The sequence below is a fragment of the Mytilus edulis genome, chromosome 12 (assembly GCF_963676685.1).
Source record: "Mytilus edulis chromosome 12, xbMytEdul2.2, whole genome shotgun sequence".
NCBI classification, from domain to species: domain Eukaryota; kingdom Metazoa; phylum Mollusca; class Bivalvia; order Mytilida; family Mytilidae; genus Mytilus; species Mytilus edulis.
The window spans coordinates 65915791-65929501 of record NC_092355.1 but is presented as its reverse complement, the minus strand read 5'-3'; the positions used below and the strand labels follow the sequence as shown (position 1 = coordinate 65929501).

Genomic DNA, 13711 nt, shown 5'->3' with positions numbered 1-13711 from the left:
ACATGATAAAGTATGTGTTTCATAGCATATACAGTTTAATTGTATAATCAATTCTATACGAATATCTTGTAAGACTCATTTACTCTCGAATATTTTTATCTGGAAAACCCAATGAGAGCATTTGAAAGTCAGACATGTAAAAACTTTTCAAAGTGGTATTTTTGAAAAATACTAAGTACTCAGCTGATGATATTTAGACGGTTGTGTTGTTTCAATGCTTTTATTATTCAGTGATGAATGGTCAATTCGTTTAAAGTTTAACTATAAAAAAAAGTTACTTTACATACTTGGTCTTTTGTCAAATATCCATTTGTTTTCGGTTGAATCTTCTATTTTTGCTAAATGTCCTCCAATTTGTTTGCATTGTTGCTACAATATTAGTAGAAATGAATTGACAACAGCATAAAATGAAATATAACCTCCTGGAGAATAATCAGATATAATTTAACAAACATGTTTAAATACAAGGCGTAATCAATTTTATCAAAAGATTAAAAATGTTTGCACACACTGTATAACATCTTACCTCCGATTTAAACCAAGAAAGTTTTTCGCTTCCAAAGTAGTAACAATGTCCATTGTGTTTATACCATTGTTTTTCTTAAATAGAAAAAAGTACATTTTAAATCTTATCATCATCTACCATAAGTATTATTATAAAATGTGATGTTATTTTTTTCTTTTTATGACATAACATGCATGTATATCAACTTTATTTTATCATCAATAGCATTACTGTCGTCGGATTACAAATAATATTTTACTATTATAGTAAAACAAAAGTCCATACAAATACAACTCGGGCTCATGTTAAAAAATCTGGCTTATATACATGGCATACACTTGTTACAAAATTGCGTTTGGTAAAGTGCACATACGATTCTTATAATCATTTTTAAAGAAATATCTATTGTTTGCAACAATCTATGGAATTTGTAGTCATGAGTTTTCTTAAGAATTTATTACCTGGTCAAAAGATGTTCAGACAAACCGTTGCTATACTTAACATTTTGATTATACCGGTGTATCTTAATGATACGGTAGAGTGTACAATGTATATAACGCCTTTCCATTCAAACTGTGATACCATGTGAATATCTGAATTATAATTTGCTATGCGTATTTTTTTCTTGCAAATATTAATATTATACCTGTTAAACTTGACGAATAAATCGGAATTCAACTAAGAATTGGCGAAAAATTATCAGCAGATATTTAATTATGATTTCGTTCTTTTACAATCGTTAAAATCTCATTTTGAATAAGCTTTTTTCGTTGTCATCAGCAATTCATCGATATTTTTAACTTCACAAGTTTTGGACTAGAACATCACTGAAGATACATTGGTTGTCGAGATGTGTATCTAGAACATTAAACAAATGATTTATATTTATACCGATATTCAAGTGTCTTTTACATTTCTAATTGTTTTGAACTTGACGCGTACTACCAAACAAAAAACATCAGAAACACGTGACTTGGTCGGTGTGCAAAGTCGGTACTTTGATAATTCTTATTTGGGTCATTTTAAAAAAATGTCGAATTTTAAAAGTTATTTATTCAAACAACCCTCTATCATGTCTATATGTAAATCAAAATAAACAGTACTAAAAGAACAACATATTGAAAGATGCAATCGTAATAATGTCATACAAGAATATCTTGAAAGATTTTTTTTATAGGTGGTACAATATTTTGTCTCTCCTGTTCCCATTTTCAAGTTTTGGGTTATTAAGAATAGGTTTAGATAAAATTTAAAGCTTGTTTTACGTAGCCAATTAGATGGTTTTCAGGAGAATAAACTTCTATATATATTCATTCTGTAAAATAATAGATTATTTGCGAACTTTCAAGGTTGTACTGAAAAATGCCTCTAAAAATTGGTTTTTAAAGGTTGTAAAAATTACCTCCAGTAATGCAAGTCTAAGATAGCAATTCATAATGTTGGGCAATTTTTCTCTCTTTCAAATAAACCCAACATCACCTAAATCCCTCATAAGCTAGTTTATTTTTCTCTTTATTTCAGTGGTAACAGGAACGTACGTTTATGATAAATTACTATATAAAAGTCTATCCTGTATCCTTTTTGTCTATCCTGTTACCGAAATCAGTATTTGCAAATGCTTAATTGGGAACATTAAGACGTTATAACCTTAAGATGAGTTAAAAAAAACGAAATATTTCATTCGTTTTGCAACTATATGGTAAGATAAAAAATTTCACCACGTTTCTGTCTACAATTGTCTATCCTGTTACTGTAACCAAACCAACCGTAGTAACAGGATAGACAAATGTCTTCATTTTTGAATGCTGTTGTGAAATAACTACTCCATTTGGTGAAGTGATCATGGTTTTCTATTGTGAATTTGGTTTCAACACGTTATTGCTTTTTTACAAGTATACTGTTGGTGTAATTAATCAAAATTGTTGGTAACAGCATAGACATGAAAAAGTACCCTCTATTTTTTTCACTAAATGTCTTGAAATTTCATTTCTATCCACTCTCGTTCAAGAAACGTGGCGTTTTAAATGTAAAGGAAACTTTGCACTTTTGAAATCAACACTGACTGATTCAATATTCATAGGGAGAACAATTTAACGGCTGATTCAATTAGCGTTAACAGGATGTACTTGCACTTCTCGTACGCCGATTGACTTTAGTTTGTAGATAATATGTTACATATATTGATAAAAGAGCTACGATTTTCCGTTAGAGTAATTATAAACGTTCTTATCAATCCCTTTTGCAGATATCAAGGAGATCAGAAAATCGGAAAAAATCACTTGAAATATGTTTTTCTGACACTGTATGCACAGAAATACCCAAAAGTCGGACTTAAATACATTTTAATCTTATCAAAATAGTTGAAATCGTGCTTATTATTAATGTTCTGAATAATAAATCCGACTAGCTTTCATTCAAACCATTACAACTGAAATTCCCGTTAGACAAATTTTAGCATGGATGTACTGAAAATTCTACATTTTTTGAAAATGACGCATTTAATTATCACAATGAAAGAAGATGTTTGAGTTAAATGGCAATGAAATAAAAATCTGATTTTCTGTCTGCTTCGGTTTGACATGTTCTGAACATATTCTGCAAAATATTTTTTATATATTTAGTAAGAATTGAAAAAAAAGTTTCAATCAATTTAAAAAAAAGTAGTTTTACTTACTTTTAAAATCGGAAACTTTTTATATATTTAGTAAGAATTGAAAAAAAAGTTTCAATCAATTTAAAAAAAAGTGGTTTTACTTACTTTTAAAATCGGAAACTAATGATTCCATGTCGTCATCTAACTTTTTCAATTAATTTTTTATGTTTTTTCCTAGATCTGTCAATGCTTTTCTGGTCGCTTCAAATTTTGTCTTTGTATCGGTTGACAAGCATGGTAGCGCAATTACATCTTTTAATATCACTCCAATTATACACAGAGCGATCATTGACGTTAATCCCATTGTGTAACTGATGCTAAAAGGGTATTTGGAATGGCGATTAAATGTTTATAGCATATAGGCTCACATCATTATTCAATATGATTCACAATTCAAACGATATTATCTGTAAAGTTAATGAACACTCAGTGTGATATTTCTTAATGTTCACTTAAAGACATACTTGTAATCTTCAATATTGTAAAATGAGTATAACAGTCTTTGAATCTGATCATGAGGGCAGTTTTCCGTTTAAATCTTGTTAGAATAATATAGAATATAGAACAGTAGTTATTTTGTTTGGCTAAAAAGAAGTTGACAGAAAATCTCCTTACCTGCCAAATAAGCAAATAATTTATTTGTTAATATATATACAATATTAATTTTTATACAACCTACCGAAAATCTTAACAGTATGTCTTTGCAAATACTCTGTTTGCAATTGTGAAATGCAAACTGTAAAATATATAGACCCTTCTTTCAAAAAAGTCTGAAAAAAAATCGATGATTAAACATGTGTCGTCTGTACAGGTATCACACTATCAGTGTCATATTGCATTCGATTCTCGGAAATATTTAGGGAAGTAAACTTTATGTAAGAATCAATATTATCTTTTTGGAAGATCTTTTGTCATAGTACGGGTGATATAGGGTAGAACTAATAACAATTCAATTAAGATGCATGTATTAATTTTGTTTCATCTTCAGTTTTTTTACCAAAATATCCACGAAATTATGTCTACCTTTTTCAGCGAAAATAATTACTTAGAGCATACCGTTGAATAGTACTTAGTATAGTTTTGAAAATGGGATTGGTAGACTATAATAAAAAAAGAACTAAAATGAATGTCTTCATTCCCGAACCATAGGTTGCAAGGGAAGCCTAAAACATATGCAATTAAATGTGTGACCGACTTGGTGGTTCGATCGCTCATTTGCCGCAAACGACCAATGACTGTCTTTGGGTTTAAAAGTGGTCGGCAGATCCGGAATTTATCAAATACGCTTGACATATATTGCATGCATGACGGGACACGCTAAACCTTTCGACGCAACCGGTATTTTTCCTTTTAAAGTTTATTCCATTCAAACAGTTTATGCTGTTTGCCTTCGTTTTTATCTTCTCGTTTTATTTGTTAAATATCAATATCAGTACAAAGATAGTTAAAATAATGTAAGTAACACATTTTTGCTTAACTTAGGAGGTCCAAGTAAATTCAACTGGTCAAAAGCTATTAGTTTTACCAAATTCTTGTTAAAGATTATTTTCGAAGTCCATTATAAGTGACTGGATTTATTATTGTCTATCCCGTCAAAATCATAGATGTTTTGATGTCAAAATATTATCCCAATTTCCCACTTCTTTTTGAAGCAAAACAGTCACGGAAATTGACAAATGCACATGAAACTAACAACATGTTTGGAAAGACTTGTTATTATATATGTATGTTAAGAAACTTTTTAAAAATTAACAGTTCTCAACGGTTTTCAGAACCATTATGAAAAAACCTTATTCCACTATTTCAGAGGTAAATAGACTTCTATGTTGATGCAAATGCTACTGAGCACAGACAAGTCTCAATAAGCATGGACCTTGCTAGTCACAACTGGCTTTTGAAAAAAAATAAAATCTTCTTTAAAGAATTTCGAAAACGATTTATTCGCTAATTAAGGTGTCGATGTTTTCAATATGTATAATATAGTCCGCTGGGCTTTAACTCTACAGGAGCGAAACTGCGAGCGTCGACAGAGTAAATGCCAGACTTTTAGTTTATTTCCGAAGATATGCGTTTCGTCTACCTTAACCAAACCATTGCAAACTATACGTGCCAAAATGTATAGCTTACGTTACTAAGTCTGTCCTGAAAAAAAAATGTAATAAATGTGCCAGCTAAAAACAACTGTTTTTATTAAGCAGACCAACACGTTCACAGTACAGCTACCAACAAGACATACTATTTGACTGATAAAGATGCTCGAGAATTTCAAAAACATCACACTTAAAGACTGGTTTTCCTATTAGACCTAGTTTATGTTGAGACATGCAGTAAATTGAAAATTTCACAACTTGCGATGATTTTGAAATTTATTTACTAGTCATCTGTTAATACTGATTGTAAAACATTATTTAAAAAAAATGATGTGGTGCATTTATCATTAGGTAGATAGTAATTAATAAATAAATAATGATATTGTATTGGAAACAAAATTCTTGATTCAAATGCAAGGAAATCATTTGAGGACTAAACATTGCCATTATTAATTTATAAAATATTAAAATGTCAATAATTGCAGCTGAATTCATATCCTGGATATTCTCTTAAAAAAAACTGTGGCGATGTTTGCGAAGTGTGTTTTTAGTTATTAGAAATTTCAATTATTAAATCTTTAAATCCATATATAGATAGATTGTATATGTTTTAAGCAATCTAAATTATACAAATGGTAATACTGTATAACAACAACAATAACAACAATAACAACAACAACAATAATAACAACAACAACAACAACAATAACAACAACAACAACAACAATAACAACAACAACAACAACAACAATAACAACAACAACAACACCTATGACCCAGACTACAAACACTTCAAAGTTAACGATGTATTTATTTATTTTTCACCTTTTTTTTTTAATCAAACAGAACTTTCGTCATTTCAAACTGTGACAAGAATATTATTATAGCGATCAATACAACAAAAAATGTATATCAATTTTAGAATGGTGTGCATATAGGTGATTATTGAATAAATATTTTATATTTTGATAAAACAAAATGCTTGATTCAAGTCTTATCAAGTGACAAAAGAAAAATAACACAAACAATTCAAATAAGGACAGTTGTTATAAACTTACGTTTTTGACACTCATCTATTTATTTTCATCTATTGATTGGTACATGTATGCACAAATACATGTGTAACGTTAACGATTGACCTATATTGTTCTTACTATTCACAAATAGGTATTCGTAAACCTTAAAAATGAATGATTTTTATAATGATTTAAAACAAAATGTTTTTTTGAAAACCAGTTTGGCCGTTATAAATATATTTTGATACCTTGATTAATTGTGTATCACAATATTTTATAGCTTCATGCATTAAAATCTTAAAAGAGACATGAAATGAACCAAATAATAGGATAAGTACAATGAAACAATGTTTGAATATATATATTTTTGAAATTTATAAAGCATACTTGAACAAATTTGTCAGATTAAATGGACTTCCTCCTTTTTAAATTTACTTTTGGACTTTATCGTTAAAACTTAGGCTGTAAAAATTTACTATCATGTTTTACATGATAGCTATACGATCTAAGTCATATAAAGGCAATAAAGTTCTTACACCCACAACATTAAAACTGATGATTTTTTTTTATTAATTTAGTTTCATAATATTTACAAGGGTCCGACATACAGAGAGCCGCAGCCAAACAATTGGAAGCAGAACTTCAAACTACTAATGGATTCTGTTGAGGGTTATGCAAAAGACTGGACAAAAAGAGAAAAAGGTGAGGTTGACAATCGTTCGGAGTGGGTAAAATCAGAGACCAGCTGACAAAGCCTCATCTTTGTATTTGTATTTGTTTGCAAGAAATACTACATTGACTGCCTGATTAAGGAACTCTGGATAAATAACACACTTGGAAATCCTACATATACACTAAGTACGCTTAAGAAGCAGGAGATCCTGGAAAACCACCAATCGGTTCTAATCTCTTTTGGTGTTAATTCAAAGGATGAAGATCAGGATATTCCACCCTTATATTGGATTCTTAAGCTTCACAAGAATCCTTATAAGGAAAGGTATATTGCAGGTTCTTCCAAGTGTTCCACTAAACCCCTTTCTAAAGTGCTTACTGCCATACTCACTGCAGTCAAAGAAGGACTTCAGAAATATTCCGAAACGGCATATTCAAGAAGTGGTGTTATTCAGATGTAGATACTGAAAAATTCAAAAGAGTTATTGGTGAATTTACAATCGATATCATTAAAACATTGTACCAATATTAAAACCTTTGATTTTTTAACTCTTTATACCACTATTCCACATACTTAACTTAAAGCTCGATTGAAAGAACTCGTCAGCTTATGTTTCTTAAAAAAAAAGGGCACTAGACGTTTTAAATATCTAGGTATGGGCAGGAATTCAGCTTACTTTGTGAAAAATCATATAGAGTCAAGGAAAAAATACACCGAAGAGGAGGTTTGGTCTTCCAACAGACTATTGGAATCCAAATGGATACCCATTGCGCTCCTCTACTTGCAGATTTGTTTTTGTATTCCCATGAATCAGAATTTACCCAAGGGCTTGTTCAGAAAGGAGAAAAGAAATTGGCCTAGTCTTTTAATGTCACCTTTCGGTATATTGATGATGTACTGTCTCTTAATAATAATAGATTCAGTGATCACTTACATTTAATGTATCCAAGTGAACTTGAAATTAAAGATACTACCGACGCAGATAAATCTGCTTCATATTTAGACCTTTTTCTCGAAATGACTACTGATGGTAGGTTGAATACCAAAATTTTTGACAAACGCGATGATTTTAATTTTCCTATAGTCAACTTTCCATTTCTGTGTAGCAACATCCCATTGGCATCAGCATATGGAGTTTTTGTGTCTCAATTGATATATTACTCTAGATTTTGTTGAACGAGGAATACTGCTTTCTCAAAAGTTGCTAAGACAGGGCTATGAATCAATCAAATTAAGGTCATCACTCAAGACATTTTACGGTCGCCATCATGAGCTATTGGCCATTATGAAAAAAGTGTGTCAGAAATCATATCTGATATTCTTCCTCAGTCATAATAACCTTCCATCATAACCGAACTGAACAAAGAAATAACATGACGGGTGCCGTATACGTTGCAGGAAATTCTTACCCTTCCGGAGCACCTGATTTCACCCCGGTTTTATGTGCACTTCTTGTTGTTTCTTATTTATTATTTATAACTGTTGATGTAAATGTCCTTTGGTTTTGTGAGTCTTTATTTACTCCTTGGTTTTGATTGTTATTGTCTTAAAATTCATTTCGAAGTTTTAACAGCATATCTACAATTCTTTACGTGATTATATCAAACATTCTTTAGATATTACGTTTTCTCGCTAAAATAACATACTTTTTATATAAATAAGGCCGTTAGTTTTCTCGTTTGAATTGTTTAACATTGTTATATCTTGGCCTTTAATAGCTGACTATGCAGTATGGGCTTTGCTCATTGTTGAAGGCCGTATGGTGACATATAGTTGTTAACGTCTGTGTCATTTTGGTCTCTTGTGGACAGTTGTCTCATTGGCAATCATACCACATCTTCTTTGTCTTATATAAACTAGTGTACAAACCATATATGTTTACCTTCATTAATTTTTTTTTGTTTTCAGATTCAGATTTAATCAGTTGATAAAATGTGTGTGTATTTCAAAATCACCGATGCTATCACTAAATGAAATTATAACGGGAAAATTGTGAATTAATAACGTCTACACGCAGATCGATACCTCATATCTTTTGTTGAAAGCAGATTTTTTAACTCTTGATGTCTTAGTTTTTATTTGGTTGAGTTGATATTCCATTGAGGTTTACACACATCTTCTGTATGCCCCATATACAATAGTAGAGGGCCATTATATTTTCTGATCTGTGCGTAAGTTCGTTCGTCCTTCCGTCCGTCCGTTCGCTTGTCCGTCCGTCTGTCCCGCTTCAAATTAAAGTGTTTGGTCAAGGTAGTAGTCTTATTAATTTGAAAATTTGTACACCTGTTCCCTATGATATTTCTAAATTTAATGCCAAATTATAGTTTTGACCCGAATTTCACGATCCACTGAACATAGAAAAGGAAAGTGCGAGTGGGACATCCGTGTACGTGTACTATGGACACATTCTTGTTTATATTTAAAACTTAATTAATTTCTTGAATGAGAAGATAATAATGAGTACCATTTTATAATTTCTTGTGCAATGTTGTTGACAATACTCTTTCCATATGCTATGTAAGAAAAAAGTTGAGCATGCACCCATCCAACATTTGACGCAGTTGGACTTAGCCTACCGAAGAAAAATTTACTTTCTGACATACATACACATTTTAAATATCGACATGTAAATTTGCGAGTGTTATGTTCAAACTGATTTTTTTAAAATCAATATAAGCAAATTACTCAATTTCTTAAATGAGAAGACGATAATGAGTACCTTTTTATAATTTCTTTTGCAACGTTTTTGGCAATATTCATTCGAAATTCTATGTAAGAAAATAGTTCAGCATGCACTGATCAATAATTTGATACATTTGGAAAAGAGGGAAGAAAGATACCTTAGGAAAAGTCAAACTCATAGATAGAAAATAAACTGACAACTAAAAATGAATGACAAAATGACAAATAGTAGTACAGAAGAGACAACATAGAAAACTAAAGACAAAGCAAAACGAACCCCACCAAAAACTTGGGATGATCTCAGGTACTCCGGAAGGGTAAGCAGATCCTGCTCCACATGTGGCACTCGTCGTGCTGCTTGTGTTATTACAAATACGGTAAATAGCCTTATTCGGTATGTCAAATTCGTAAAATGGGACGGGTATTGTAGTTACGACATAAGGAACATTTCGGATATTATCTGTGCAACGGTTATTCAATAACGGTCAACCAACTCGTGATTGCGTCCGTAAAATTTACAATGGAATGATTTCAACTTCACCATTTGGAACTCTTTTTTTAATAGTTTCCTTGTGAGTAGCAATGCTCTATCAAGGAAATCATGATAGGAAATACAAGCACGGGCATATCGTATCAATTGGAAGATATACACTCCGTAGCCTACCGTAGAACAATTGACTATGTGACATACATACAACTTTAGATATCGACCTTTAAAGGCTGGTACAAGAACAACTAGGTTATCTCAAATTAACACACAATGTATTTCTTGTTAACAACTATATAATAATAATATTCAATTTTTAGTTCATTTGACATATTAAAATTATCGTTAGTACTTTTCGTCTAGTAAAAACACGTATAAAGTATTAAAATGTGTATCTACGTCTAATCCTTATCAGGCAAACTATTTATAATATTCAAACTGTTCGTCGGACCCAACGTAATTAGGAACATTCCATGAGTTAGTATTCACCCATTTTATAATTTTCTGTAATCTTGAAGTTAACTGATGTGTACTTGGGCTGACATACTTTCAGTTTGTTGGAAATTAGACCATCTCGTGGCGTTCATAAAACACTTTACATATACACATAAAGCTGTTATATTTGATATGTTAGATTGAGTGTTAAAAAACTAATACATTTCAATTGAGTAGCCTGAACTTAGGACACTAAAGAGAGATGTCAAATGACATACATAAAACATATAACATATCGACACACATAAAGTTGTGTCAGGTTTAAAGCAAAAATTCGAAAGCTTAGATAGTTTATTGTATATAGTTATAATAGAACCGAACTATCAGATATATTTTGACCTTATATAATAGTCGTACTTATTGTACCCTATGTGACTGGCCTGGCATGTACATGTTGTTGTCCAATTGTACTAAAGAAATGATTAACAACTTTTATAAACGACTAAATATTAGAGCGGGCACTGTACACAATAGCGTTATGATATATAGGGCAATAGAAAATATAGGAAATGAACTATTAATTATACTTGAAATACAAACAAAACCACAAACGACGACTGAAACGAAACGAAACAAATAACAAGAAGGCAAATACAAAAAATGCAAGTAAAAAAGTGACCAAGGGGAAAATAACAACCAGTAAACAATACATAAATCAAACTAATGATTGAGTAAAAAAACTCTGGCTCGTCAAAAAGTTGTTAACAGTGTCGTGTTTGACAATGCGCTAAATGATATTCAAGCAATGTTTGTTACATTGTTGTATGACATTTATTTTTATTTCTGAATTTTTGGTATTTGTTATTACCTCAAACAATCATATTCAATTATTTCAATTGTGGTTTTATTACGATTATTTGATAATTTCATTAGTTTTCATTAAAATTACGTCTAAACTGGATTTAAAAAAAATCAATATTATCAAATAACCCTTCAAAAAAACAAAAATACATTCCTCTACCGTTTCGACCAAAAATATCTTGACAGTAATATCAACTACCCTTCGTCTGAAGACACAGCATTTAGAACCAAATAGTATTAATGTTATGATGGCTATAAGTATACACAATTTTGATCGTTTTTACTTGAATAATGTAATTTATAAAGATTGAATTTCATAGATAAAGACATACCCAGACATGTGCACAATAGATGGCTAAATGTTGTTTATCAATGCTAAGACTTTATAGGAAAGGTTTGTCCGATAATCTTTTCCAGTTATGTATAATTCTTAAAATAATTTTGAGTAATGCATTACTAATTCATATCAACTTTTGTTGTATTGACATATATATTGTTACACTATTGTGTTCAACGCCAACTGTTTATAATTACTCCAAAACTATTATATCTTGAAAAGCGATTAATGTTTGTAACATTATGGCGCAACTCTGTTGTATTTTGGTTGAAGACTTTTGACCTAAATGTAGGGGGCATAACCCCACATAAACGGTTTCTGGAAAGACACAATAAGCTTTAACTCTTGAAACAAAGGGCATAATAACAATAGGTCTTTTGCAATGACATCATAGACATCATTCTTGCTCTAGGTGGTATTCAAGCATTGTTTGTTACGTCGTTGTATGGCTTGAATTGTTACTTACAAACTTTTGGAATTTATTATTATCTTAACGATCCATATTGCACAATTTCAATAAGTAATTTATTTCGATTGTTTGGTTATTTCAAGACTTTTACTGCCTCTCATCAATAATATTAGGTTTAAACTGATTTTTTTTAAACAATAGAAGCAAATAATCCTTTAAAAAGTACCAAATACCATTTCTCTACTGTTTCGACAAAAATATCATGAAATTAAAGATGGGACAAAGTCCCCTACAACGGTAGAAAAATCAATAAAACAATTTAAAAAATCTGGAAAATTTAGGTAAATTGTGGGGTTCGTGTTGTTTATTCTTTAGTTTTCTATGTTTTGTCATGTGTACTATTGTTTGTCTGTTTGTCTTTTTCATTTTTAGCCATGGCGTTGTCAGTTTATTTCCGATTTATGAGTTTGACTGTCCGTTTGGTATCTTTCGTCCCTCTTTCATTCTACTAATGAACTCAAAATCGTTAACTTTTCTTTTCCGACTTTTTAAAATTCCCGCATTTGCGCAGAAATCTACTTCCTTCTTCCGGTCTTGTGTCATGAGACTTTCAGTAAAATATATATGTATCAGTCTAGTAAAATATAAGAAGTAACACAATACCAATTTCATTTTTAAATGAAAAAAAAATTACCTGATGATAGCGTTTCTTTGTTTACATTGAATATGACGTCATAACTTTAATAACGTCACAACTAAAATCCCTAACAACAGAACCCAAATCGGAAAGTTACGATATTTTTCTTCTTCTTCTTTTTCTTAATTCTTGAAAGTCTTTTCAGAAATGCATAAATAATTTCATATCCTTTTTTTCTAATGACATATATATTGTAACGCTATTGTGTTCAACACCAGCTGTTGTTTTAGTTCATAAATGTTTTTACTGTATAATCACATATTTAGTACAATTTAACAACTACATGCTATGCTTTTCACTTGGAGAACACCATGTACACTTTTTATACAAGGTCAACATATATCTGATAATTGTTTTTGTTCTTGATATATACTGTTAAAGTAGACGGGGTGTCTAATTTAAATCCATAGATTTTTTTTAATAATTTGCCAAAATGTAGTATGCTTTCAGTTAAGAAAAATAAAAATGGAGTCACCGGACCCATTATATTGTAAAATTTCCTTTTTATCGGAATTATCTGCCCTTTCATTTGAGTTGCCTTCCCTTATTTGGCATTTTTGAAAAAAATAATCACACAAAGTTTTCTGTTTTTTTTTTGGTAAAAAACAACCATAAATTTAAATATGATAAAACATGTCATTTTCTATATTGAAATGAAAGTTCTTACACGTGAATTCCTACTACTCTCAAATTTGCACATTCTATTGAAGATCTAGACCTTGATTTCTGGTATTTCTATATCCAAGATGGAGGAAGACACCCTATCAACCTAAAAATGAGTTAGCTTTTGCAAATTTAATTTAATTAATTCTAAAACAACTTTTGTTTTCGATATCAAAAATTGTTTTAATACATGTCATTAGGCT

At 30.6% G+C, this 13711-nt stretch overlaps 1 long non-coding RNA gene across 1 annotated transcript; it reads right to left on the bottom strand.

The window, feature by feature from the left end:
* Nucleotides 1-287: 287 nt before the first annotated feature.
* On the bottom strand, nucleotides 288-3473 carry LOC139497957 (uncharacterized). Its single transcript, XR_011657773.1, has 3 exons — nucleotides 3264-3473; nucleotides 527-600; nucleotides 288-369 (listed from the first exon to the last, which is right to left on the bottom strand). It is a non-coding gene; the product is annotated as an uncharacterized lncRNA (long non-coding RNA).
* Nucleotides 3474-13711: the final 10238 nt, after the last annotated feature.